We start from the raw sequence: 27,604 nt of genomic DNA, 5'->3' as shown, positions 1-27,604 counted from the left end.
ACGTCTCTTTTATAATCCTTGGTGAATCCAAAAAAGGAAAGTTTTATAAAAAATAAAACTTCCTTTTATTCCTCTATATGGCCAGCCACAATATGTTTAAACAACCAAGGAAAGATTTTAAACAAAAATTAAAATCTCTCTTTTAAAACATCCCTTATGTGGTTAGCTATAAAAGGAATATTTTATAAATTAAAATCTCTCTCTTTTAAATCCTTTTATGGATATCTATAAAATATAAGATTTTAAAAATAAAACTCCTTTTATATAATGGTTACAAAAAAGGAAAGTTTTCTTTAAAATTAAAATCTTTCTTTTAACATTATAGATATTTACAAATAAGGAAAGATATCTAATCTCTCTATTAATCTTTTGTAGAAAATCTATAAAAGGAAATATTTTAAAATTTAAAACTCTCTTTTAAAACCATGTGGATAAAAACATAAAAGGAAAGATTTTATCAAAATAAAATTCCCTTTCCTTTCCTTACTTGGCCGACCCCTTGATTGGTTTGGCCTTAGCTCTAGCTCCAAGCTTGGTTTGGCCGACCCCTTGCTTGGGCTCCAAGCAAGTATAGGGACGCGCCCCTAGCATGGGCTAAGAGGCAAGACTTCAGGTGGATATAAGACTTTATATAAGAGGCTACAATAGTGACCGAGAGGAGGAATTGGTTTTAGTCTCCCAATGATCTTGAATTTCCCGTGTTCGCCCTGAACACTTAACTCAAGTTCATCAATAATAACTCATACCATTAAAAAGCTACTATTGAACTACCGCACTAATCCTAAATTACATTATGGGCTCCTTCTTATCTTGAGTGTGTTAATCTTCTTGTGTTTAAGATATCGAATGTCCATTAATTAAATGAGTTACTGACATTCACTCAATTAATATCTAGCTCCAAGAATAGTATCACTCAACTTTATTGTCATGTCAGACTAAGTCCACCTGCAGGGTTTACATGACAATCCTTATGAGCTCATCTTGGGAACATCATCATCCTAGATCACTAGGACATAGTTTCCTTATATAACCAACAACACACCATATAAATAATATTATTTCCCAACCTATTGGGTCTTTTGATTTAACGAGCTAAACCTCACCCATTGATAAGTCAAAGAAATAAATACTAAGTATACATGCTTGTTGTTATATCAGGATTAAGAGTACACACTACCATAATAACTTAGGTTCTGTTCTTTTATGCAGTCAGTATAAAAAGAACAACCTCAAATGGTCCTACTCAATACACTCTAAGTGTACTAGTGTAATTTTATAGTCAAGATAAACTAATACCAAATTACACTACAACCATTTCAATGGTTTGTCCATTTCCATTTTGGTCGTGAGCTACTATTTATAATTTATAAGGAACTGATAACATGATCTTTTGTGTCACACCAAACACCATGTTATCTACAATATAGATAAAATGGACAACTACATTTAACATAAATGTAGACACTTGACTAATGTGATTCTTATTACATAAAATAAATGTTTACAAAAAGCTAGGCTTTTAGTATACACTCTAACAGGTAGGCGGTGTTGGGCAGTAACAGTGTCACGATGGAGAAGAATCGGGTGGCGTGACTCGCAAAGAAAATGAGAGGAGGAAGAAGAGGAGTGGCTCCGCGTGAGTGAGAGAGATCGGGAAGGGGGAGATGAGTTGGCGGCGAGATTGAGGGAAGAAGAGAAGGAGTCAGCGATGAGGAGGAAAAAGGAGAGGAATCGGGAGAATAGATTAGGGTTTTTTTTATAAATATATAACTTAGGGATTTTCAATTAAACCCTAGGTTAACTTGCTCAATCAACTCCCACCTCCGAGTATTCCATACTGGTTTACTCGAGCCCATAAGTGCATCCCCTCTAAATACACCATCCGATCTCCGATTAATTCTAGAAAAATTTCTAAAAATTCCTAAAAACTCCATTAAGGCTATTAGCCTATTAAACCTTATTATTTAATTATTATCTAATACGGTATTTTACATTCTCCCCCACTAATAAAAATTAGGTCTCTAAATTTCGTTATCTTCCATCAACAAGTACTAGCAATAGACAACCAAATAAATACTGAACGGAACTCTAACCCACATACCTTAAATAAAAAGATGGGGGTATCAAGCTTGGACCGTATCCTCAGCTCCCAAGTAACCTACTTATCAAAATGATACTGCCATCCAACTTTAACCAAACGGAAAATCTTGTTCCGCAGCTGACGCTCTCTGTGGTCCAGAATTCATACTGGGACCTTGTAGATAACGTCAGGTTGAATGAAAACTGATACATCTGACAGAACATGTGCTAGATTAGATACATATTTCCTCAGCATGGACACATGAATTACATTGTGAACGGCTACCTGAGACGGTGGTAGCGCCGGACGGTAGGCTACCACTCCAATCCTCTCCAAAATCTAGAAAGGCCTAATGTATCGTGGAGCTAGCTTACCTCGGAGGCCAAATCTCTTTACCCCTTTCTTGGGTGAGACTCTCAAAAATACATGGTCGCCAGAAGAGAACTCCAGGGGTCTACGTCTCCGATCAGCATAACTCTTCTGGCGGTCCTACGCCTCTGACATCCTTCGTCTTATAGTGCAAACCAACTCTGCCTCCTAATGAGCTCTCTGTGGCCCTAGCAACTGGGCCTCCCCAACCTCCTCCAGAGGATGGGTGCCCGACAAGGTCTACCATACAACGCTTCAAACGGTGCCATTTGTATAGCTGAATGATAGCTGTTGTTGTAGGCGAACTCTACTAATGGCAAGTGGTCCCCCTAGTTGCCTCCAAAATCCATAACGTAAGACCTCTGCAAGTCCTGTAGAGTCTGGATGGTCCACTCTGACTGTACGTCTGTCTGCGGATGGATTACCGTACTAAAATGGAGCCGTGTGTCCAAGGCATGTTGCAGACTTTACTAGAACTGAGACGTGAACCATGGGTCTCTATCTGGTATAATGCTGATCAATGGAACACCATGAAATCTAATGATCTCTCGACAATATAGCTCTGCCAATCGATCCAACGAATCGGTCTTCCGAATTGGTAAGAAGTGTACGAATTTGGTTAATCGATCAACGATCATCCAAATCGCGTCATGGCATCGTTGTGTCCTTGGCAATCCTACCATAAAATCCATAGTCAGACTAGACATCTAGCTACAAACTTCGCGATATCTTCCTTCATGTTGTTCCACCAATAGGAATGCCTCAAATCTTGATACATACGGGTTCCACCTGGGTGGATGGCAAATCGAGAGCGATAAGCCTTCTGAAGTAGCTCCTCCAAGACTGAATGAGATTGAGGTACGCATAATCTACCTCAAAAATAAGTAATACCCTCGTTATCTCGAGTGATCTCGGTCTGTTGCCCGGAAGCTATCTGGCTGCCAACGGATTGTAAGTGCTTATCCCCAGCCTGGACCTCTCGGATCCTCATCCTGATCAATGACTAAGCAACCATGGTAATAAGGATACCCTGCTCTGTCCGTCCCTGCTCCTCAAGGCCTAATTTGGAGAAACCCTAAATCAAGTCCATGCCTAAAACTCGAGCCAGGATATCCTGGACCACTTTTTATGGTCTAGGGGATGTGCCACTCCTATTTGCGGCCGGATCGTGGCCACGATCCGACCACAATTGGTTGCGATCCCTTCTAGGGTTCACCGTCCCCACCAGGTTATAGTTTTTGTTCGGAGCGAGCGGCCGGAGGCCGCCCGGAGGACACCCTCGCTCAGCGCCCAGTAACCTGACCACTTATCCATCACCGGAGGCCTCCGGGCGGCCTCCGGCCGCTCGCTCCGAACAAAAACTATTATCTGGTGGGGACGGTGAACCTTAGAAGGGATCGCAACCAATTGCGGCCGGATCGCGGTCACGATCCGGCTGCAAATAAGAGTGGCGCATCCCCTGGTCCACAAAAAAGTGGTCCAGGAGATCTCCTCTCCAAAAACTCAGTGGTGAGCTAAAGCCCCTCTGAACTTCTGGTTAAGCGCATCGACAACCACATTAGCTTTCCCTGGGTGGTAGCTAATGGTACAATCATAATTCTTTAGGAACTCCATCTATCTCCTCTATCGGAGATTGAGTTCCTTCTGGGTGAAAAGATATTTGAGCCTCTTTTGATCCGTAAGAATCCCAAATGTAATACCCTACAGATGATACCACCAAATCTTCCAAGAAAAGATAATGGCGGTTGACCCTAAATTATGTACAGAGTAGTTCTTCTCTTGCTCCTTCAACTGATGAGAAGCATAGGAGACTACCTTGCCATGTTGCATCAAAACAGAGCCCAAATCCTATAGAGAAGCGTCGGTATAGAGTACGAACTTGTCCTCTCCAGAGGCAAAACCAGAACTGGTGCCGACACTGTTCTCTGATTATGTTCCTGGAAGCTGATCTTGCCAACTTCTGGCCACGTGAACTTTATGCCCTTCCTGGTCAGGTGTGTCAGTGGCATAGCAACGCGAGGAAAACCCTCAACGAATCTCCGATAATAACTAGCTCGACAAAGGAAGTTGCGAGTCTCCTGTATAGACTACGATAACTCCCAACTGGTAACAACCTCTATCTCATGTGAATCCATGGTATACCCCTACTAATGACCATGCGTCTCAATCATCTCACAGAAGACAATCAAAATACGCACTACTAAATTTCACATATAAATATTCTCGTCGAAACATCCCTAGAACTATGCGAAGATGGTGTACGTGATACACCTTGGATCGGGAATAGATCACCACATCGTCAATAAAGATAACAGATACTGATCAAATATCCTAGGGATACCCAAATCATAGAGTCCATGATAACATCTAGGGCACTATAAGCTTAAATGATAAAACCAAGAACTTATAATATCCGTACATTAGACATTCTCAACCATAAGATCCTCGACAATAAACACTAAGAAATAGATCATCAAATGTGAGAGCAACGCTCCATCACAATAAAACAACATATGTGGGAGCAGCGCTCTACCACAAGCAATCATCAGTATGTGGGAGCAACGCTCCACCCAAACGATCCATAATATGTGGGAGCAATGCTCCACCATAATAATCTATAATATGTGGGAGCTACGCTCCACTACAAACAATCCATAAGAAATCAAGATATCTAACTATCTAGGTAGAGAATGCACGAGATCGCTCTACCATAGGTCACTGTGGGCAGCCAAGGGTATAACAACTTAGTAAACATATCAAATCCATTGTCAACTCTCTCAACATCATAGTGGGTCACTCACTAGTAGGAGAATTAGTTGACAAGGTATACAACCAAAGACATAATGGTAGACACTCTACATAGGTAGAATTATCATGATACTACCAATAATACACCCGACTCACGTGCACATACAACACGCACATGAGCACACACAACATAGATATGATCAACATGATACCTCCAACAATACATATTGAACACGTGTGCATATATCAGTGTGGGTATAATCGACAATACTCCTTCAATAATACTTACCTAACATATATACATATACACCAAGAGTATAATCAACGTAACACTTCCAATAAACATAATAGACATGAGTGCACACACAAAATTGATATAATCAACAAGAAACCTCCATTATAACACCCAAATACATATGCGCATACCACTACCTAGATTTAATTGACAAGATACCTCCAATAAAATAATCAGACATGTACACCTAACCACATAAGTATAATCCACAAGAAACCTACAACAATCATAACTAAGGGATTAGGTGCTAGGTTATGATGATTATCTACTTGGATGAGTCGTGATTTGAGTTTTCGGTAGTGTTCCTGTATGTTCTTCCTTGTTCTTGCATCATCGTGGGGTTTCCTCTCTGATTTCCGAAATGAAATTGGGTATGGCAGGTGAAATTGTTGGGGTTCTAGTTCTTCAAGGTTTCTGTCGATTCTTTTTAATTGGGTTCGATGGGGTTTTGCTTTCTCCTTGAGCTATTTAAAGCTTTGGGCAGGTTGTTGGTGCATTACGCCTTGATTTATAATGCGCTTGCCACTTCTTGTTGACTCTAGAATGTTGGACAGATTCGGATGCCTGGTTTCTTGTTGAGGTTGTTTCGGTTGCCGATTAGCTGTGGAGTTAGTCTGGATTCTATTCAAAGTTGCTTTGTTCCTTTGTATGACTATGAATTTTTAAGAATTATTCAATAGATTTTAATGTGTTACCTGAGAGTTTCTTGGCTCTTTGGGGTGCTTCTAAATCCTAGGACAATTTGGGCGTGATTGGAGGTTTGTTTTGTGGTATTCTTGTTTTTGAGTTAGCAATGAACTTGTGGTCTAATCTAGTAGGTTGAAGTGTGAACCCAATATGATTTTCGCTCTTAGTATTGGCTCTTGAAAGGTAGTTGGGAATTTGGAGTTTGATTGCAAGGAGGTTCTGTTGTGTCTGGAGAAATCGAGCTTCTGGACCTATACTCTTGGTGGTTTTGGTGTGGATGATGGTGTTCTTGGTTTTCGATGGGGTTTCGGTTTAGCTAGTTGTTATTTATGAAATTAGTTAAACTGTACCTTATGTGATTTACAGGACCGTAATTTGAGACGAGCACTTCGACGCGGGGGATTGTTTAGCTCGATCTACATTTAAGGCGGGTACTTCTTGCTTTGTTTTCTTTTAGTACTTTGACCTTAGTGCATGAATCATTTTGGATAAGGATTGTTTTTACCTTGACTCCACACTTATTTTCCTGCGGTTGATACTTCCACTCAAAAACTTTGAGTTACTCGTTTGTATATCCATATAGTCTCTTGTTGTTGTCCATGATCAGTAGTAGATATTAGATACCATGTTTGTATGCTTTGACTGTTATTTATTTATGTACGATATTGAGCATGCTGGCTTCATGTAGTATACCTATTTCTGCTTATATATATGATGACTGTTGCATTGTTCGCATCATGTCATTGCATGCATGCCACATCCTCGGCCACTCGAGAGAGTGGTAGCTGGAGTTGATGCCGCTTGTCCTGTCGTGCTGCACTCGGCCACGCGTGGGTAGTGGTAGCTGGAGTTGCGAATAGCAGGGACCCCCCTTCGCTGTGTAGCTAGTTAGCTACTCAGCACCTGTCCATCCGGTCACTCGCAGGAGTGGCGGCCTTTGGGTGGTACAGTTGTCATTGATCCGGCCTCTCGACCATACAGGGGTCATGGTGCAGAGAGGTGGACGGGGTGACCATCCGTGCATACGCTGTTATTATGCCTGCTTTGGCTGCTGCTGTTTACTTATATTGTTATTGCTTACTTATGCTGCTGTGGCATGTTTATGCTGTCGTTGCTTCTTGCTGTTGTTCACTTATGCTGATATGCTGTCTTAGGTTGAGATATATTCTCATTGTAGATGTTTAGTCATTGGAAATATGTATATACCTTGCTTATTACCTCTGTAGTATGAGCAGTACTGTAGCACTTTAGTACCAGTTCTGACCTACTATACCTAGCATAGGATATGGTTTCAGGTATGAGCATTTATTATGGCTTTATTTTAGTGTCTGCTATACCTTTATGAGACTGTATACTCTTGGCTCACTTTCTAGTTGTACGTTATATTCATGCACTATCTTTCTATACCCGCTGAGTTTCAATACTCACCACCTCGCAAATTGGTTTTCTTTCGCCAGGTAGCAGTGGATTATTCATGGATGCTTGGAGAGATGCCGGTTGCCAGTCCTGGGTCCCGCGTCACATTCGAAAATTGATTTTTTTTGTTCTGTTTCTCTTTACTTGCATTTCGTATTCGTTGGATTTGGTGTTGTGATAACTATGTTTTGATACTTGTTGTGTGGACCTGGTATTTGTGATGTTTTGATAACTTTGCAATTTGTGGGTTTTCTCTTCGTTTTCTTTCCGTTGTGCTTATTTTATTTTTTTTGTCCAGCCGAGTAGGCTGAGTATATTAAACTGCGTGGTTGTGTTGTTTCCATTTTCTATGGTATATATACTCCAGCCAAGTGTGGCTGATGTATATTTTGTATGTAGTAATGCTTCATATTGTCCGCCGTACAGGGGAGGTGCTGTCGAAATTTCTTCGGACAGGGACCCCACCCCCGGGGCATGACAAGACATGTATACAAACACTACCTACAAATGGATAGTCTATCCTAGGACTCCTACAACATATACCAATCATGTGTATACACAACATAGATATGCATAATCAGCATATTAACCCAATCAACCAGATAAAATCCTATGCTACCTACTCTCATGGGTTAGTGGTATTCCTCAAAAATCAAGCATAAGTATTAAGCAGGAAAAATAATAATCATAGACAATCCAAGGTATGACAACCTAATCATCTAGTAATAACCATGCTCTAAGTTCAAACAAACAAATAAAGGCCAAGAAAAAAATACTCGACATGGTTCAACATTGCATGTCTATGTTGTACCACTACAGAGACTATATCTAATGGTTCACTCAACCTCCTGACTAAGAGTCTACCTATCTAGAGTGTATTTCTAGAACTCTCATAATCGTGATTGTAAATATCCTTCGTCAATGTCGACAAAAGGTTAGACACTCTCTGATCTGACATATAAACCTCAATACCTTGGTAAATGATCATGTGATCAAGGCCTTAAACTACTTGATAGAGACAATGTAAAATACTGAAAATTAGCGAATAATGATAAGGGATTTTTCCGGAATTTTTAGAAATTTTTCGGGAATTTTTCGGAGCTCATATGGACGAGTTTACGGGGATAAAATAGGGCCCCGGGAAAAGCCTGTTTAGGCTACCTTGTTTTAGTGAGGAAAAGTTTTATTTTCCTTTTTCCTATTTCTTTTTTCTTCTTTTCCATTTTTCTCCATTCCCTCCTCGTGTCAAGCCACCCGATCCTTTCCCTTGCCCTAACCGCCCTCTCCCAATCGGCGTGCTACCAAAACCGCTGCTTTCTCCCGACGCATTCCATCTTCTCCTCTCCCCTTCTTCCAGTCTCCACCCCTCTTTGCGCAAATCTCCGGTGCCCTAGCCGTCTCCACCACTGCCGACGCCGAAGACTCCCTTCTCCTCTTTTCTGTTGACGCTAGCTTCGCCGGCCGACGAGAGCCAATCGAGGGTCTCCGTTCCTCTACACTAGTTCTCCAGTCGACGTCTCCTTCGCGCCAGCAGCCTGAGTCCCTCCCACCAACCGACCTCAGCATACCCTAGTTTCCCTGCGCTGCGGCCGTCTCTCAACCCGAGCAGCACTATCGTCCCTGTGAGCTAACACCGGTTCACTAGCATCTAATGGCGAGTCTTTCTTCCCTCTCGATACTGCCTCTACATCTTCTTCCCCAAGGTGGTCACGCCTCCCGTGCCTTAGCATTTTTTTTTGTGTGTGATTTTCTGGATGACGGTGAGAAGAGGTCACCCTAGCAGTGATCTGGGAGGTAAGTGTTCTACCCTAATTGGTAAATTGGGTAGTTGATTTCTGGGTAGTATTGTTGGGTGCTGATAAGTGAATTTCTCTTCTTATTTTCGAGCAGTGAAGTTTCCAGCGGGTATAGTTTGTTGTGGGTTACTCTTGGATCCGGCAGTCACTGATTCTAGCAAGTTCCAGTAGTTTCTTGTTCTAGAAACAAAGCTGTGAGTTTGAGGTATGTTGTAGGAATTTGGCTACATGTTGTAGTTAGATAATGAATCATGTGTAGATTGATTAGATTTATGTGTAGAAGTAAGGTAAGGGTTTGGTGTATGGATTGAGTTGGCACGCTCTTGATACATGTTGTTTTAGGTATGAATTGATACATATGTAATTGGATTTGGATTTAGGTGAGTTTCTCGGGGATATGATTTAGCTAATTAATTTATATGTAATTAGTTAAATCCATATATCATGTTGTTACAGGACTGTGATTCGAGATGGGCGCCTCGACGTAGGATTTCTGGATACAATTTTCTTTTGAGGCGGGTACCTCTTGACTTATCTTTTATGATATCGCCATTTGGATATGCATAGTACTTTATAGTTGCAAGCAATGAACATGTTTGTCTTTGGTATGTCACTGTTTGATATCCATAGCATGTTAGGTTTGTCACTTGTTATGTATCCGTGCTTATATCTCGTGATTTGTTACCATGAGTATCTTGTTGCCATGAGTACTTTATTACCATGAATACCTTAGTTCCTAGAGTAAGTGACATACCATGCTTTACTGAGGTTAGGACTAGGTTCTGGATTTTTATTTCTGGCAGGTGTATCTAGATTATCTGATACCTAGGTTTTTATACTATACCTGACTTGTGTACCTCTATTTGTATATCATATATGATTCGTGTACCTAGACTCTGATTCTTTGATCTGTGTATATTGTTGGTACATATGTTATGGAAAGAGGATATGTTTAGGATCTAGGTTGTTATACCATAGAGGATCTGTATACCCTAGATTCGTGGATTTGACTCACTGATACTGTGGTACCCATATTATACATATATGGATATGGTTATGCTGATCAGTTTATGACTATGCTTAGTGTCATGCATCATGATTGCATGCTGCGCGATTGTCAGCTCCACTATAGTTGAGCACATCGCCAGTTACATGTACTGCACACACCACCACTCATGGATTAGTGGTATATCAGACAGGTGTGTCCGTTGGTCTGAGGACTCGGCGTGGTAGCCGGCAGACAGTTCCGCTCTGTTTGGCTCCGTTGGTCCTAGTAGTCGGCAGACGGTGGACTCTGTTTGGCTCCGTTGGTCGGGTGACTCAGCGTGGTAGCCGTCATCGTGTACCGGGAGATGAGAGCATTGAGCTCCCCATTTATGATTTGGGGTCACAGGACAGGAGTACTCCGACAACATCCCGTCCACTCGGTCACTCATCGGGAGTAGTGACGACAGAGTGCACGTTGTCACAGCCCCCACTCGGTGTCACCATTGTGTGTGAGATGACTGATGGCGTCAGGGGTGACCAGGATGCATCATTAGCATCATATGCATTGATACATTTATATTTTATGATTGTGTTTCGCATTTGGTTCTTGCATTTTGGTTGGATACATACTTTTGACCTGCACACAGGATTATTGACACTTCGGTTTGGACGACCTTTTTATGCGGATAGGAGTTCTGGTGAGTATGACTTCCTCGATACCTTTCGGTTTCGTATTCCTCTATATGATTAGAAGTCGATTCCATGTTTGTTGCTGTTAGATATATCTTACTACTCATGTCCATTGGTATTCGCTGAGTTGTTGAACTCACCCCCGTTGATACTATCTTTTTCATGTACCAGGTTGGCTTTGGTGTCGCTTGGAGTATCCTGTCTGCTGGTCCCCACGTCACATCAGAGGACTTATCGATTTCACGTATGTTTTGTTTGTTTATGTATCAGTTTGTTTAACTCTGTACTCCGATTTTGTTTTTGGAGTGTTGATTGTTAGGGTGTATACTAAAAGCCTAGCTTTTGGTATAAACATTTATCTAGTAATAAGAATCACATTGGTCAAATGTCTACATTTATGATAAATGTAGTTGTTCAATTAATTTATATTGTAGATAACATGGTGTGTGGTGTCACACATAGAGGATCATGTTATCAGTACCTTATAAATTATAAACAGTAGCTCACGACCAAAATGGAAAAGGAACAAACCATTAGAAGGTCGTAGTGTAATTAGGTATCAATTTATCTTGACTGTATAATTACACTAGTACACTTACAGTGTATTGAGTAGGATCATTTGAGGTCGTTTCTTTTATACTGATTTTATAAAGAAACAAAGACCTCGGTTATTATGGAAGTGTGTGCTCTTAATCCTAATATAATAACAAGCATATATATTTGATATTTTGTTTCTTTAATTTATCAATGGGTGAGATTTAGTTCGATGAATCAATAAGCCCGATAAGTTGGGAAATGGTATCACTTATAGTGTGTGTTGTTGATTATAGAAGGAAACTGTGTCCTAGAGATACTAGGTTGATAATGTCCTCAAGAGGAGCTCATAAGGATTGTCATGTTAAACCCCGCAGTCTAGTCCGACATGATGATAAGGTTGAGTGGTACTACTCTTGGACTAAGATATTAATTAAATGAGTTGTCGATAACTCACTTAATTAGTGGACATTCGATATCTTAAACAGGGAGACTAACACACTCATGATAAGAAGGAGCCCAAAATGTAATTTGGGATTGGTGCGTAGTTCAATAATAGTTCTCTAGTGGAATGAATTATTATTGATAAAATTAAGTGTGTGTTGGGCGAGCACGGATGCTTAATTTTATCGGAGACCAAACCAATTCCTCCTCTCGGTCCCTATCGTAGCCTCTTGTATATGAGATTTATACCCACCACATACCCACCTTCTTACCCAACCAATAGGGGGCCAAGCTAAGCTTGAAGCTCGAGCTTAGGGCCAGCCAAAGTCAAGCTTAGGTGGCCAGCCACATCATATTAAAAGGATTTTTAAAATTATTTCTTATGTGGATATCATAGTTTTAAAGAGAGTTTAAAATTAAATCTTTCCTTTTAAAGCTTTCTAAAAGATTAAGAAAAGATTTGAAATCTTTCCTTATTTGTAGATTGAAAAGAGATTTTATTTTTAAGAAAACTTTCCTTTTTAACCATGATAATAATTTAAAGAGAAGTTTAAAATTAAATATTCTCTTTTATTAGTTTCTACAAAAGATTAAGAAAAGATTTGATATCTTTCCTTATTTGTAGATTGAAAAGAGATTTTAATTTTTAGAGATAACTTTCCTTTTGGAAATTATCCACATGTTTAAAAGAAGAATTTTAATTTATAAAATTTCCTTTTTATTAACCAATCATGAAGGGATAAAAATTATTGGAGAAATTTTATAAATTTCTAGAAACAAATTAGGAAGTTTTAATTCTTGTGTGAATTAAATTTTTCTTGTTTTGGGGAATTAGAAGTGGCCGACCATTATTATTAAAAGAAGAAAATTGTTTTTTAATTAAAATATTTTTTCTTTTTTATGACAAAAGAATTAAGGAATTTTTTATTAAAATTTCCTTATTTGTCAAGATCAAGGATTATAAAAGAGGGGGTAGAGGTGCCTTCACGGGTGATCAACTCTATTATTCTTCTCCTCTCTTTTCCTCCTTGGTGGCCGACCCTTGCTTCTTCCTCTTCTCTTCTTCTTATGGCCGGCGGCAACCTCTCTTGGAGCTCTTGATGGTGGCCGGTTCTAGCTAGGAGAAGAAGGAGAGAAAGGTGGTTTTGTTTCTTGCATCCCTTGGAGCTTGGTGGTGGTGGCCGGACCTCTACTTCTCTTGGAGAATTGTGGTGGCCGAAACTTGTAAGGAAGAAGAAGGTGCTTGGTGGTTCTCATCTCGGAAGATCGTTGCCCACACAACGTCCGAGGTTAGAAGAGGAATACGGTAGAAGATCAAGAGGTCTTTTAGAAGGTATAACTAGTAATTTTTCCTTTCCGCATCATGCTAGTTATTTATGGAAATAATACTAAATACAAGAGGCATACGATTCTAGAGTTTCGAATTTGTTTTCGATATAGTGTTCTTTTGTTTTTCTTTTCCTTGTGATTTGATTGTTCTTTTCGGTTAACCTAAAGTTATTTTAGGAAATTAAATATTAGCTTTCTATAAAAGGTTTTGTCTAGTCGGTGGTGGTTGCTCCCATATCCAAGAAGGTCATGTGCCTCGCCACGTCAGTACTGGGAACCGATTATGGAAATTAATATTTAATGGAATTAATAACTTAAGGTGACTTGGGTCGAACGTGTTAAGTTCCGCAGGAGATCCAAGTCAAAACCTAAAAGAACAAATAGATTAAGTTTTGGATCAAACGTGTTAAGTTCCGCAGGCGATCTAAAATTTAATTTAAAAGAACACATGGTAGCTAGGAAAAGGTTCAGACCTTTGTACAAAATTTTTATACAGTGGAACCTCTAGGTTTTCCGAGTAGCAACCAACAATTGGTATCAGAGCTAGGGTTTTGCCTCTGTGTATTTGGTATTAGTTTAATTATGCACATGTCATACATAATTTAGGCAGGTTAATAGTAGGATGTGCTAACTTTGTGGATGCAGGATCCAACTATTATGGCTTTTAGTTATTATGTGTGATTGGACCCTTGGACATGTCAAGGGTATTTATATGTGTGTGCATGATTGTATTAAAAATACAGCAGGAGCTGTATTTAGTTTTATTAGGATTTTATTTTTATCTAGATACATGTACATTCCTTTTATGGAATATAGGATCAAAATGTAAAATTCTATTTATGTCGCGGATCGAATCTTGCAAAGCGTGGAACCTTCTAAGGACCAGAGCGGAACAAGGAGCAAGATGAATGCGACAACTAGACCCAGTGGCAGTGGCAAAGATGGCAGCAACTAGGGTTGGTGACACACGGAGGAAATAGATAAAAACCATAATAGTTGAAAATTAGTTTTCTATTTATTGCTTTTATCTTGTGTTGTGTGTGCTTGTTAGTATGCCATATTTAGTAGGCTAGCATAATTAAAATTCCTCATTTATAAATAACTAAGTGGGAGAGGGATTTTAAGTAAATCCCATGGTCTCCATTCTTGGTTTGTAAGTGATGCAAACAAGCTTGCGGCTTGGCTCGAGTGCCTTCCTCCATAACGGATGAGCTTGTTTGTGGATCACTAGAGCAGACTTCCATTTTGGATGACTATAGGAAATTAATTAAGAGTGTGTTCCCCAACGGAAGGGCATAATCTTATTAATGGACTTAGTGTCAGTAATGGTATACACTTAGACACATTTAATAGTATCCTCCCAAGGAGTCACTACTATCACTTGTGTGACCAAAAGGAAATCAACTATTGATTTGTCATAAAACTAGATTGGCAATATAATCAAATTAATAAACCCCTCTTACAAATGTTTGAATTTGTATACGTCCACACTAACGTGGCATACAAGATTCATGGTGTTTGAGGTAATTTTATTTGTCAAAAAGTTATATTGACAAGATAGTCAATGGGTAAAACCCTCCTCTTACAAATGATGAATTTGTATACGTCCACACTAACGTGGCATGCAAAATTCACGGTGTTTGAGGTGTTGGTGAATTTAAATAATATTGTTTGAGGAATCAATGTTATTTTAAATTGAAAGTTTTGACCAAATATTTGATCAAAGACAGATCAACTATTAATTTTATTCGTTATAAAGTAAAGTTGACGAGATAATAAAATTAATGAATAAAATCTCCTCTTCGATTTTGTATACACAAAATTCATGGAGATTTTAAGGAGTTGATCTTAACCAAATATTTTTGTGATTCTTAGGATGTTTGTCAATCCCTAGTAGTCATACTATAGAAAAGACTTAGTAGTCCCAATTGTAATGATTGGAAATAGGACTTGGACATTAAGGTAGACTGTCTTCTTAGAACTAAGAACAATTTAAGTGTATTTAATTCATTAGTTGAAACATGTCTAGTGGTGTTATCTACCATAACCTGGAGTGTAGATACAAGATGCCATTAATTATGTCTGCAATTCATTGCAGGGTTCCAGGAAACCCGACAACTAAATGAAAGGTAAATCACCGTCCACATGGGCACTACTGTAAAAGTGGTAGCTGTTGCAGTGGGAGATGTTTATCTTTTGATAAGAATAAAATATGGATTTTAAGTAATTGTCTTTACGTACAAAGTTTAGAAAGAACCTGATTTCAGTTTCTAAACTATTATAGATATTGTGTCTATTTTGATAACAAAGTTGTTATCAAGAAAAATAGGGAAGTTATCTATTCTGGTATGATGGTTGACAATTTATAATCCAATAACTCCCACGATGCAACAAATGGAAATTAGTAACACATCTTCTAATTTTAAGAGAAAGCAACCTTCGGAAATGAACCAATTATATCTTTGGCACCTAAAGCTAGGTTATACTTAAGTAGGATTCATTGGTAGTGATGAACTTTTTCCATGGTGTGGAAATCTTTCCAACCTGCGAGTCTTACTTGGAAGGAAAATAACCAAGAAGCTTTTAAGTCCAAGGGGTATGGAGTCAAAGATATGTTGAAATCGGTTCATTCTGATTTGTGTGATCCTATGACTATCCAGACAAGAGGTAGTATTGAATATTTCATCTATTTTATAGACAACTATTCAAGATACAAATAAATTTACTTAATGTACCGCAAGACTAAGTACTTTGATTAGTTCAAAGAGTACAAGGCTGATGCGGAGAAATGTTAAAGTAAATGTCACTATGGTAAGATCGTAGTGGCAAGTACCTCTTGGGAGAATTTAGGAGTCACTTATCAAAAGTAGGGATTCAATCCCAACTAACTGCACCTGGTACACCCCAACAGAATGGTGTAGTAGAAAGAAGGTAAAGGACTCTTATGAAATAATTAGATAGATGATGAGTTATTCAGAAAATTACCAAATTTGTTTTAAGGATAAACTCTGATAACGAAAGTGAACATAGTACCTTCAAAGTTAGAACTCTCTACTCATATAGAATTGCTGAATAGGTGAAAACCTATTTTGAAGCATATTCGGATTCGGGTAATCCAGCACATATGTTAAAGAGAGACAATGATAAGTTGGATAGGAGTTCACTTGTTTGTAAGTTATCCTAGATAAACAAAAGTAGGTTTATAGTCTTAAAAATCAGAAGGTCATTGTTAGCATCAATGACTGATTTTTAGAAAAGAACTATATAATGAACCACGTGCTCATAAGTAAATTTGTTCTTAAGGAAATAATAAAGGACATGTCTAACCTAGTACCAACTGTACAAGATGAGATACCACAAGAAAACTGCAACACGTATCACAAATTGATACACAATTACAGAAAGTGTCTTGTTGTAGTGGGAGGGTTGTTATGCAACCTAAATAGGTTCATGTTTTGGGAGAGTTTTTGGACTCGATCCACGGAGGACATGAACTGATCTCCGATTATATGATGAAGCACTCCAAGATAAAGATGCAAGCATCTTGACAAAGAGTAATGAATAAAGAATTAGAATATATGTATTCTAATAAAACTGGAATCTTGTAGAATCACCAATGGTGTAAAAGCCGTTGGGTGTAAAAAGGTCTATAATAGGAAAAGAGGGATAGCAGGAAGGTAGTAACTTTCAAAGTAAGGCTTGATGAAAAAGGAAACTTTTCACCGGTAGTCATGCTTAAGTCTATCCGGATTCTTTTATCTATTTGGCAAGAGGATGTCAAGACAGATTCCTTAATGGAAGTTTTGAAGAAAGCATCCATATAAAGCAACCGAAGGGTTCATTGCAAAGGGCTAAGAGCATCTTGTGTAAGCTCAATCGATCTATGGACCGAGGCAAAGCTTCAAGGTCTTGGAACATCCGGTTTATCAAAGTAATCCGATCTATGGATTTATTTAGTAATCGGATAAGTCTTGTGTATACAAAAGGTGTGATGGAGCGTGGTGGTATTTCTTGTACTATACGTAGATAACATTTTGGTAGTTGGAAACAATATCAAAATGTTGTCATGGTTGTCCAAATAATTCGATATAAAGGACTTGGGAGAATGTATATATTTTGAGATCAAAATAATAAGGGATCGAAAGAAAAAATATATTTTACTTATCCCAAGCTTGATACATCGGAAAATCCTTGCTCGTTTTAAGCATGCAAAACTCCTCGAAAGGTTTCTTACCTTTTAAGCATGGAGTGTCTTTATCTAAAGAGATGTCTCCGATGACATCAACGGAGATTGAGGACATGTAGGCAGTTCTTTATGCTTCGGCAGTTAGACAACCTAATGTATGCTATGCACGAGATTAGAAATCTGTTTTACCAAAGGCATAGTTAGCAGATATCAAAGTAACCCTAGACAAGGACATTGGACTGCAGTAAAGCATATATTAAAGTACCTTAGAGGCGCTAGAGATTATATGCTAGCTTACAAGGCAGTTAATTTGGTCCCTATGGATTACACGGATTTTGACTTCCAATCGGATAGGGACAATAATAAGTCAACCTCGGGGTTTTGTGTTTACTTTAGGAGGAAAAGTCATAACTATGGAAGAGTGATAAACATAGGTGTTTTTCTGGACTCCACCATAGAAGCTGAGTATATGGCAAGCCTCTGAGGTAGCCATAAAAGCTGAATGACTTAATTACCTCAAGATAGACTTAGATATGATTTCTAATTTGTCCAAATATTATTACAATTTATTGTAATAATAATGGTGCAGTAACAAACTCGAAGAAACCATGAGTCTATAAGGCAAGTAAACACAATAGAGCGCAAGTACCACTCAATACAAGAAATCGTATAAACGAGGAGAAGTTGTTGCCGCCTAGATTGCATCAGGTGATGACCTATAGATCCTTCCACCGAGGTCCTTAAGGCAAGAGCTTTTGATGGACATGTTGAAGGGTTAGGAATCAGATGTATGGCAGCAGATATGGCAGCTTAGTCTTTTAGTATAAGTGGGAGATTGTTAGGGTGTATACTAAAAGCCTAGCTTTTGGTATAAACATTTATCTAGTAATAAGAATCACATTGGTCAAATGTCTACATTTATGATAAATGTAGTTGTTCAATTAATTTATATTGTAGATAACATGGTGTGTGGTGTCACACATAGAGGATCATGTTATCGGTGCACTTATAAATTATAAGCTAGCTCACGACCAAAATGGAAAAGGAACAAACCATTAGAAGGTCGAGTGTAATTAGGTATCAATTTATCTTGATTGTATAATTAGTACACTATGTGTGTATTGAGTAGGATCGTTTGAGGTCGTTTCTTTTATATTGATTTTATAAAGAAACAAAGACCTCGGTTATTATGGAAGTGTGTGTTCTTAATCCTAATATAATAACAAGCACATATATTTGATATTTATTTCTTTAATTTATCAATGGGTGAGATTTAGTTCGATGAATCAATAAGCCCGATAAGTTGGGAAATGGTATCACTTATAGTGTGTGTTGTTGATTATAGAAGGAAACTGTGTCCTAGAGATACTAGGTTGATAATGTCCTCAAGAGGAGCTCATAAGGATTGTCATGTTAAACCTGCAGGTGGACCTAGTCCGACATGATGATAAGGTTGAGTGGTACTACTCTTGGACTAAGATATTAATTAAATGAGTTGTCAATAACTCACTTAATTAGTGGACATTCGATATCTTAAACAGGGAGACTAACACACTCATGATAAGAAGGAGCCCAAAATGTAATTTGGGATTGGTGCGTAGTTCAATAATAGTTCTCTAGTGGAATGAATTATTATTGATAAAATTAAGTTGTGTGTTGGGGGCGAACATGGGATGCTAAAACCAATTCCTCCTCTCGGTCCCTATCGTAGCCTCTTGTATATAAAGATTTATACCCACCACATACCCACCTTCTTACCCAACCAATAGGCCAAGCTAAGCTTGAAGCTCAAGCTTAGGGCAGCTAAGCCTAAAGGTTGGCCTTAAGGTGGTTGGCCACATCATATTAAAAGGATTTTTAAAATTATTTCTTATGTGGATATCATAGTTTTAAAGAGAGTTTAAAATTAAATCTTTCCTTTTAAAGCTTTTACAAAGATTAAGAAAAGATTTGAAATCTTTCCTTATTTATAGATTGAAAGGAGATTTTATTTTTAAGAAAACTTTCCTTTTAACCATGATAATAATTTAAAAGAAGTTTAAAATTAAATATTCTCTTTATTAGTTTCTAAAAGATTAAGAAAAGATTTGATATCTTTCCTTATTTGTAGATTGAAAAGAGATTTTAATTTTAAGAGATAACTTTCCTTTTGAAAATTATCCACATGTTTAAAAGAAGAATTTTAATTTATAAAATTTCCTTTTTATTAACCAATCATGAAGGGATAAAAATTATTGGAGAAATTTTATAAATTTCTAGAAACAAATTACGAAGTTTTAATTCTTGTGTGAATTAAATTTTCCTTGTTTTGTGGAATTAGAAGTGGCCGGCCATTATTATTAAAAGAAGAAAATTATTTTTTAATTAAAATAATTTTTCTTTTTTATGACAAAAGAATTAAGGAATTTTTTATTAAAATTTCCTTATTTGTCAAGACCAAGGATTATAAAAGAGGGGGTAGAGGTGCCTTCACGGGTGATCAACTCTATTATTCTTCTCCTCTCTTTTCCTCCTTGGTGGGCCAGCCCTTTCTTCTTCTCTTCTTCTCTGTTGGCAACCTCTCTTGGAGCTCTTGATGGTGGCCGGTTCTAGCTAGGAGAAGGAGAGAAAGGTGATTTTGTTTCTTGCATCCCTTGGAGCTTGGTGGTGGTGGCCGGACCTCTACTTCTCTTGGAGAATTGTGGTGGCCGAAACTTGTAAGGAAGAAGAAGGTGCTTGGTGGTTCTCATCTCGGAAGATCGTTACCCACACAACGTCCGAGGTTAGAAGAGGAATACGGTAGAAGATCAAGAGGTCTTTTAGAAGGTATAACTAGTAATTTTTCCTTTCCGCATCATGCTAGTTATTTATGGAAATAATACTAAATACAAGAGGCATACGATTCTAGAGTTTCGAATTCATTTTCGATATAGTGTTCTTTTGTTTTTCTTTTCCTTGTGATTTGATTGTTCTTTTCGGTTAACCTAAAGTTATTTTAGGAAATTAAATATTAGCTTTCTATAAAAGGTTTTGTCTAGTCGGTGGTGGTTGCTCCCATATCCAAGAAGGACATGTGCCTCGCCACGTCAGTACTGGGAACCGATTATGGAAATTAATATTTAATGGAATTAATAACTTAAGGTGACTTGGGTCGAACGTGTTAAGTTCCGCAGGAGATCCAAGTCAAAACCTAAAAGAACAAATAGATTAAGTTTTGGATCAAACGTGTTAAGTTCCGCAGGCGATCCAAAATTTAATTTAAAAGAACACATGGTAGCTAGGAAAAGGTTCAGACCTTTGTACAAAATTTTTGTACAGTGGAACCTCTAGGCTTTCCGAGTAGCAACCAACATTGATGTCGTTATGTGGTATTTTGTATTTGTTGTTGGTTGTGTAAGCCTAGCCGGCTAGCAGTTTTGTGTTTGGTTTGTATATGGTTTCTATCGTTTTCCGTTGTGTTTTGATTTTGGTACAGCCGAGTGGGCTGCTTTACTTATAACTGCATGGTTGTGTTTTTTTTATTATATCAGCCGAGTAGGCTGTATCATATAACTGCGTGATTGTGTGTATATTCCAGCCGCCTATGGCTGATGTATATTGTGTATGTAGAAAGTTTCAGATTGTCCGTCGTACAGGGGGGGTGCTGCCGGTCGTATCAGAGCAGGTATACGATACTTGCTATGTGTTTTGGATTTTTGAGGTTTATCTGATACCAATTTATTTGGTATCACAGATCGGCTTACGAGTTTTATTTCTCATGTTTCGGATTTCATGTTTTAGTCTTCTCGATGTGACTTTTTAGATTTTGGGACTTGGCAGAAGCAGGACATCTCCAAGCTATAGGAGGTATGTTTGTATATGTTATCCTACCTTTTTGATTAGTTTATGCCCTGTTCATTATTACAGTCTATGACATGGATTAACACTCTTTACTAATACATGTCTAGTTGAGATAGTAGATATGTTATGTATTAGGTAAAACCCTGATGATGATCGACCTTGATAGAGATTAAGGGTTACAGTTTCTGGTGATTTATCATATCATACATCAGTAGTTTTTAGCTTATGTTATTACTAGTTGGTTAGTAGATTAAGGCACATACCACCCTCTGCTTTTATTAGCTATGTAGTGGATAGTATTTACCTATTTATGTTGACCTAGCCAGTAGTATATCATGTTATCTTAGTTAATTTCATCAGTAAATATTGATTTACTCTTGTTAGATCAGTCAGTAGGAGTCTGATTTACACTTATTGATTTGGGTAGTCGTATATTGATATACCTTAGTTGCTTGTGGAGGATTAAGGTATTCTTGATTAGTTAGAAGATGATTGATTTAGTTTTGTTGGTTTGATCAGTAGAGGACAATCATACTTTATTTTTAGAGGTCCGAATCTTTTGATTTTTCGTGCTTAGTTGGATATTATGAGCACATTGGAGTACATGACTGTTACTGACGTGGGAAAAGACTGAATTAGCCGTATGTCGTTGTTGGTTTGGTCAGTCTTTAGAGGATTGATTTATCCTATTCCGTGGGTACTTTAAATTTAGACTGTAAGACCTTGTAGGATAACTTAGAAGGTGGCATAGGGTTTGTGTGGTAGATTGGATTTAAAATACATTGATTATATTCTTGGCATAGGTGTATGTATGCCATGTGAGTGTTGTTTGAGGGGTATTGTTGATTTTACCTATGATGTTATATGCACACGTGTTCGGTATGTAGTGTTGGAGATATCACGGTGATTTACACCTATATTGTGAGTATGTTGGGTGTGCACTGATTAGAGGATTATGTTGATCATACCTATGTTGTGTGCGCACGTGTGTTAGGTGTATGGTGGTAGCATCATGATGAGTCTACTTTTGTGGAATGTAGAATGCTAAATGTCTATATTATGACATTAGTTGTATTATCCTGTCAACTGATTCTCCTATTAGTGGGTGACTGACCCACTAGGATGATGATATAGTGGACTATGAAGTTGATTTGATTACTGGATTGTGATACCCTAGGCTAACCACAGTGATCTGTGGTAGAGAGATCTCGTGCAGTCTCTAGCTAGATAGCTAGGTGCCTTGGACACTTATGTATTGTTGGTGGTGGAGCGTTGCTCCCACACATGTTATGGATTGTCTGTGGTGGAGCGTTACTCCCACCTATTGCGGATTGCTTATAGCGGAGCATTGCTCCCATATCTATTGCAGATACATTTTCGGATTATTTGTGGTGGAGCGTTGCTCCCACATATGGAGGATTTCTTGTGGTAGAGCGTTGCTCCCACATTTGTGGTATTTCGTGTGATGGAGCGTTGCTCTCACACTAGAGGATCTTTTCCTTGGTGATTTATATTATTAGTGGGTGAGCAGATCAATTTATTGTTGAGGATCTTATGGTTAAGAATGTCTGTGATACGGACATTATGTATTTTGATTTTATCATTAGGGCTTACAGAGCCTAGATGTTATCATGGACTCGATGATATGAGTATTCCTAGGATGTTTAGATTGATTTCCATTGTCTTTGTTGACAATGTGGTGATCTATTTCGGATCCGAGGTGAGTCACGTGTACCACCTTTGCATAGAGAAGATCTATATGTGATTATCAGTAGTGCTGATTTGGATTGTCTTTTGTGATGATGTTTGGGACACACGGTCACCAGTAGGAGTGTACCGTGGTTCCACAGGAGATAGAGGTTGTTACCGTTGGGAACAGCCGAAATCAGTGTAGGAGATCCGCAGTCTTTTGTGACTCGCAGGATATTATAGACCTTTCGTCGAGGGTTTCTTCCGCATAGCTATGCTACTTTCACGTGTGACCATGAAAGGCGTGAAGTTTACTTTGACTGAGGATTGCAAGACCAGCTTCTAGGAGCTGAAGCGGAGACTAGTGTCGGCTTTGATTTTATCTGGGAGGACGGATTTGTCCTCTACACCGACGCATCTATTCGGGGTTTGGACGCTGTTCTGATGCAGCACGATAGAGTAGACTCCTATGCTTCTCGTCGGTTGAAGGAACATGAGAAGAACTACCCTGTACATGATCCGGAGCAAGTCGCCATTATTTTTGCCATGAAGATTTGGCGACATTATTTATATGACGTTACAGTTGAGATTCTCACTGACCATAAGAGTCTCAAATATCTGTTTCGAGAAGGAACTTAATCTCCGACAGAGGAGATGGATGGAGTTCCTGAAGGATTTTGATTGTACCATTAGCTATCACCCGGAAAAGCTAATGTGGTTGTCGACACATTTAGCGGGAAGTCCGAGGGACTCTAGCTTACCGAGTCACAGACTTGATTCAAGGTTTCTCCGATTTGGGCCTTGAGGGATATGACAGGCACTGTTACCATGGTTGCTCCATCGATCGGACGAGGATCCAGAGCCTTGGCGATAAGTATTTGCGTTTATTTGCGGCGGATAGCTTATCGAGTTCACGAGGACGAGGAGGGTGTTATACACTTCGAGGCAGATTTTTGCCTCATCCGGTCTTATAGGAGTTACTTCCGGAGGCTCATCGCTCATGGTTTGCTGTCCATCCAGGCGGTACCCGTGAATACCAAGATTTGAGGTGTTTCTATTGGTGGAACGACATGAAGGAAGACATCGCAGATTTTGTAGCTAGATGTCTTGTCTGTCAGCAAGTGAAGGCCGAGCATCAGAGACCTGTCGGCTTACTTCAGCAGATTTCTATTCCTGAGTGGAAATGAGAACATATTACTATGGACTTTGTGGTGAGTTTGCCGAGGACATGACGAGACCATGACGCGATTTGGGTAATCGTTGATCAATTAACCAAATCCGCGCATTTTTTTAGCTATTCGGAGGACAGATTTCCTGGATCGATTGGTAGATCTGTTTTGCCGGGAGATCATCAGATCACGTGGTGTCCCGTTGACTATTATTTCGGACACAAACGTAGACCCTTAGAGTTCTTTATTGGCGACCATGTATTTCTGTGAATTTCACCCACGAAAGGGGTGAAGAGATTTGACCTCAGAGGTAAGTCAGCTCCGCGATACATTGGTCCTTTTCAGATCTTGGAGAGGATTGGAGCGGTAGCTTACTGGTTAGCACTACCACCATCCTTGGTAGGCGTGTACGATGTGTTCTACGTGTCTATGTTAAGCAGATACCTACTCGACCCGACACATGCACTGACAGATAGTTCGGTTCTGTTCAGCTCGACATCACTTATGAGGAGATTCCGGTACGGATACTGGACCGGAAAGAGCGTCAGGTGTAGAACAAGACTATCCGGCTGGTTGATGTCGGATGACAGCATCATATAGACGAGGAGGCAACTTGGGAGCTCGAGGATATTATGCGAGCACGATACCCCATCTTTTCACTTGAGGTGTGTGATATTATTTACCGTTCAGCATTTATACTCTTTACCTGTTGTTAGTATTTGCTGATGGTAGATAACAAAATTTGGGGACCAAATTTTTATTAGTGGGGGAGAATGTAAAATACTGAAAATTAGCAAATAATGATAAGGGATTTTTCCGAAATTTTTAGAAATTTTTCGGGAATTTTTCGGAGCTCATATGGACGAATTTACGGGGATAAAATAGGGCCCCGGGAAAAGCCTGTTTAGGCTACCTTGTTTTAGTGAGGAAAAGTTTTATTTTCCTTTTTCCTATTTCTTTTTTCTTCTTTTCCATTTTTCTCCGTTCCCTCCTCGTGTCAAGCCGCCCGATCCTTTCCCTTGCCCTAACCGCCCTCTCCCAATCGGCGTGCTACCAAAACCGCTGCTTTCTCCCGACGCATTCCATCTTCTCCTCTCCCCTTCTTCCAGTCTCCACCCCTCTTTGCGCAAATCTCCGGTTCCCTAGCCGTCTCCACCACTGCCGACGCCGAAGACTCCCTTCTCCTCTTTTCTATTGACGCTAGCTTCGCCGGCCGACGAGAGCCAATCGAGGGTCTCCGTTCCTCTACACTAGTTCTCCAGTCGACGTCTCCTTCGCGCCGGCAGCCTGAGTCCCTCCCACCAACCGACCTCAGCATACCCTAGTTTCCCTGCGCTACGGCCGTCTCTCGACCCGAGCAGCACTATCGTCCCTGTGAGCTAACGCCGGTTCACTAGCATCTAGTGGCGAGTCTTTCTTCCCTCTCGATACTGCCTCTACATCTTCTTCCCTAAGGTGGTCATGCCTCCCGTGCCTTAGCATTTTTTTTTTTGTGTGATTTTTTGATCTTCTGGATGACGGTGAGAAGAGGTCACCCTAGCAGTGATCTGGGAGGTAAGTGTTCTACCCTAATTGGTAAATTGGGTAGTTGATTTCTGGGTAGTATTGTTGGGTGCTGATAAGTGAATTTCTCTTCTTATTTTCGAGCAATGAAGTTTCCAGCGGGTATAGTTTGCTGTGGGTTACTCTTGGATCCGACAGTCACTGATTCTAGCAAGTTCCAGTAGTTTCTTGTTCTAGAAACAAAGCTGTGAGTTTGAGGTATGTTGTAGGAATTTGGCTACATGTTGTAGTTAGATAATGAATCATGTGTAGATTGATTAGATTTATGTGTAGAAGTAAGGTAAGGGTTTGGTGTATGGATTGAGTTGGCACGCTCTTGATACATGTTGTTTTAGGTATGAATTGATACATATGTAATTGGATTTGGATTTAGGTGAGTTTCTCGGGGATATGATTTAGCTAATTAATTTATATGTAATTAGTTAAATCCATATATCATGTTGTTACAGGACTGTGATTCGAGGTTCGATTCGATCTATTTCTGAGGCGGGTACCTCTTGACTTATCTTTTATGATATCGTCATTTGGATATGCATAGTACTTTATAGCTGCAAGCAATGAACATGTTTGTCTTTGGTATGTCACTGTTTGATATCCATAGCATGTTAGGTTTGTTGCTTGTTATGTATCCGTGCTTATATCTCGTGATTTGTTACCATGAGTATCTTGTTGCCATGAGTACTTTATTACCATGAATACCTTAGTTCCTATAGTAAGTGACATACCATGCTCTACTGAGGTTAGGACTAGGTTCTGGATTTTTATTTCTGGCAGGTGTATCTAGATTATCTGATACCTAGATTTTTATACTATGCCTGACTTGTGTACCTCTATTTGTATATCATATATGATTCGTGTACCTAGACTCTGATTCTTTGATCTGTGTATATTGTTGGTACATATGTTATGGAAAGAGGATATGTTTAGGATCTAGGTTGTTATATCATAAAGGATCTGTATACCCTAGATTCGTGGATTTGACTCACTGATACTGTGGTACCCATATTATACATATATGGATATGGTTATGCTGATCAGTTTATGACTATGCTTAGTGTCATGCATCATGATTGCTCCACTATAGTTGAGCACATCGCCAGTTATATCCGCACACACCACCACTCATGGATTAGTGGTATATCGACGGTGTGTGGCGGTTACTTGCTCCGTTGAGGACTCGCAGGTAGCCCGGCGATTCTGTTTTCACCGGCATTTAGTGTAGCGGTAGTGGCCGGACGGTGGACTCTGTTGGCTGGTCGGTGACTCGTGGTAGCCTAGAGATACCTCCCGTCATCGTGTCTGAGATGAGCATTGAGCTCCCCATTTATGATTTGGGGTCACAGGACGAGTCCGACAGCATCCGTCCACTCGGTCACTCATCGGGAGTAGTGACGACAGTGCCCTACCCACTCGGTCTCACCATTTGTGTGTGAGATGACGGTGACCAGGACGTATCATTAGCATCATATGCATTGATGCATTTATATTTTTATGATTGTGTTTCTTGCATTTGGCATTTTGGTTGATACATACTTTTGACTGCATCTGGATTATTGACACTTCGGTTTGTGACCTTTTTGTCGGATAGGAGTTCTGGTGAGTCTGACTTCCTCGCCACGTATTCCTATATATGATTAGGCTATTCCATGTTTGTTCGATATATCTTACTACTCATGTCCATTGAGTTGTTGAACTCACCCCGTTGATACTATCTTTTCAGGTACCAGTTGGTTTTGGTGTCGCTTGGAGTATCATCAGTCCCATGTCACATCGAGGACTTTTCGATTTCACGTATGTTTTGTT

Source organism: Zingiber officinale, chromosome 11A, assembly GCF_018446385.1.
Source record: "Zingiber officinale cultivar Zhangliang chromosome 11A, Zo_v1.1, whole genome shotgun sequence".
NCBI lineage: Eukaryota > Viridiplantae > Streptophyta > Magnoliopsida > Zingiberales > Zingiberaceae > Zingiber > Zingiber officinale.
Note: the sequence above shows the minus strand (reverse complement) of the source record.